The sequence below is a fragment of the Mus pahari genome, chromosome X (genome assembly GCF_900095145.1).
Source record: "Mus pahari chromosome X, PAHARI_EIJ_v1.1, whole genome shotgun sequence".
Classification (NCBI taxonomy): Eukaryota; Metazoa; Chordata; class Mammalia; order Rodentia; family Muridae; genus Mus; species Mus pahari.
The window spans coordinates 15,879,746-15,882,976 of record NC_034613.1 but is presented as its reverse complement, the minus strand read 5'-3'; the positions used below and the strand labels follow the sequence as shown (position 1 = coordinate 15,882,976).

At 38.1% G+C, this 3,231-nt stretch overlaps 1 pseudogene; it reads left to right on the top strand.

Moving 5' to 3' along the window:
* The first annotated feature begins 1,449 nt into the window (after window positions 1-1,449).
* LOC110313951 lies at window positions 1,450-2,736 on the top strand (annotated as a pseudogene).
* The last annotated feature ends 495 nt before the right edge of the window (window positions 2,737-3,231 follow it).

The following is a 3,231-nucleotide window of genomic DNA, read 5'->3' as shown; positions in this document are numbered from 1 at the left end:
TAGACCTCTCCTCTTCATTCAACTACACTGGGATTTTGAATTGTAGTGTGATTATCCTTTACTTAACAGCTAATATCCACTTATAAGTGAGTACATACCATAAGTGAGTATATATTATTTTGGGGTCTAGGTTGCCTCATTACCAATGATTTTCTTATAGTCCCATCTATTTATATGCAATTTTATGATGTCATTTTAAAATAAAAGCTGAGTAATACTCCATTGTGTAGATATACAGTATTTTCTGTCTAGATTGATTCCAGTTATTACCCATGATTAATAAAGCTTCTGTGAACATAGCTGAGCAAGTGTCCTTGTGGTAGGATAGGGCTTCCTTTGGAAATATACCCAAGAGTTATATAGCTGGATTTTGAGATAGACAGAATTACAGAGTTATGAGGAGCCTCCATATTAATTTTCATAGAGGCTTTATGATTTTGCACTCCCATCAGCAACAGGGGAGTGTTCTCCTTGCTCTACATTCTTACCAGCATAAACTGTCATTTGTTAGATTGACCTTAGTCAGTATGACGTATATAAGATAGAATCTTAAAGTAGTTTTGATTTGTGTTTACCTGATGACTAAGGATGTTGCACATTTCTTTGTTTCTCAGACATCTGAAATTGTTCTAATGAGAATTTTCTGTTTAGATCCATATCCCATTTTTAATTAGATTGTTTCTAATTTCTTGAGTTCTCATATATTTGAAATATTAGCCCTCTATTGAATGTGGACTTGAAGAAAATCTTTTCCCATTCTGTAGGCTGCCATTTTTATTCTATTGACAATGCCCTTTGCCTTACAGAAACTTTTAAGTTTCATGAGGTCCCATTTATTAATGGTCAATCTTAGTGTCTGTGGCATAGGTATTCTGTTTACTGTGTCCCATGCCAATGCATTCAAGGCTATGTCCTACTCAAGTCATGTTTTCATGAGTTTTCGGGACTTTCAATATTTGTAGTCTTTTATAAAGTTGTATATTGCTTTTTTTCCTTTCATGATAAAAACAATGAGAATATACATATGTAGCAGAAGATGGCCTAATCGGCCATCACTGGGAAGAGAGGTCCCTTGGTCTTGCAAACTTTATATGACCCAGCACAAGGGAAGGCCTGGGCCAAGTAGTGGGAGTGGGTGGGTAGGGGAGCAGGGGCGGGGGGGGGGGGTATAGGGAACTTTCGGGATAGCATTTGTAATGTAAATAAAGAAAATAATAATAATAAAAGAATGAAAAAAACAATGAGAATATAAAGTGTGGTATATATATACTTGCAGCTTCCATTTATATACTTGGTGTGATAAAAGGCTAAAAAATTTGAAGCTAATAAGAGATTTATTTGAGAGTTATATCAACAAGAGCATTAAGTGGAATTAAAAGTGTGATCTATTGAAGTTTTAAAAATGTTAGAAATTCATAATATATTTCCATTTGTTTCCCCTCTTAAGAGATGGATTTAGGTCACAAACAAGGACTTGGAGCTCCCTGTCTAAAATGTAAAGAAAAATGTTCAGGCTTTGAACTACACTACTGGAAAAAAATATGTCGTAACTGCAAATGTGGGCAAGAAGAACATGACATAATTCTGAGAAATGAGGAGGAACGGAAAGTGGGGAGACTACTTAAAAACACCAAGTACATCAACCTGATTGCCAAGTTGAAATCAGATGCAACTCACACAGACAAACACAATGGTATTATAATGACCAATCCAACTGATGACAAGAAGAACCCCTCTATCGATACTGTTACCTATGAGTGGGCTCCTCCTGTCCAGAGCCAGGAATTGGTCAGCAAGTACATGCAGATGCTGCCTAAGGAAAAACAGCCAGTGTCAGGTTCAGAGGGGGCACAGTACCTGAAGAAGCAGCTGGTCAAGCAGCTCCCTGAACATGATCAGGATCCTTCTAAGTGCCATGAGTTGTCTCCCAAAGAGTTAAAGGCGATGGAGCAGTTTGTGAAGAAATATAAGAGTGAGGCTCTGGGAGTGGGTTACTTGAAGTTTCTCTCTGAGATGAATGCTCAAGGTGACAACATACAAAACCCTGATGGAGAAAGAAACAAACCAGAAGCAGTGGATTCTAAGAACAAGTCTATGGAGTTCAAGAAGACCCAATATTCCTGTTACTGCTGCAAAGACACCATGAAGGAAGAAGACGCAGCCATCTTTGCTGAAAGGGCTGGCTATGATAAATTTTGGCACCCAGCTTGTTTTATCTGCAGCACCTGTGGTGAAATCCTGGTCCACATGATTTACTTCTGGAAGAATGAGAAGCTATACTGTGGCAGACATTACTGTGACAGTGAGAAGTCCCGCTGTGCTGACTGTGATGAGCTGATATTCAGTGATGAATACACCCAAGCAGAAAACCAAAATTGGCATCTGAAACACTTCTGCTGCTTTGAGTGCAACAACATCTTGGCAGGAAAAATATATGTTATGGTCAGTGAGAAGCCTGTGTGCAAGCCCTGCTACATGAAGAACCATGCTGTGGTGTGTCAAGGATGCCACAATGCCATCGACCCAGAAGAGCAGAGAGTCATCTACAATAACTTCAGCTGGCATGAGTCTACAGAGTGCTTTTTATGTTCCTGCTGCAGCAAGTGTCTTATCAGGCAGAAGTTCATTCCTGTAGAAGGGATGTTTTTCTGTTCTGTGGAGTGTAAGAATATGATGTCCTAAGAGGAGTGTACCAAGCAGGATGGAGCCATAGCTGTCCACAGTGGCCTGCATTTCATGATAAATTTCAGTTTGAAATAAAAGAAAAAACAAACTACATTGTGTATCAGAAGATTTTGTCCAATATTTTTTTTCTTTTTTAACCTTAAGAATTTTGTGTGTCTTAAATTTAAATGACTGCTTTAATTGCATGATTTAAAGAAAATGATGTCAGCTCATATGGCAGATACCATTGCACATAATTGGTATTCCAGTGCTTAACCCTTTGCACCCTCTGATTGAAGCAGAGGTCTCGCTCTCACCACATCTCTCTATATTTATTTTACCTCTGTTTTTTCTTTTGTAATCTAGTGACCTCCACCTGTTGCATTGAATATTTTATACCTATGTGACTGGAACAACATGTGCACTTTGCTCTTAGAGATTTTCTTTTTGTTCAAAACATAAAAGAAGCCCATTAATTTAGGTTTTTAAAATCCAAAGAATATTGTCTTAGTCAGGGTTTCTATTCCTGCACAAACATCATGACCAAGAAGCAAGTTGGGGAGGAAA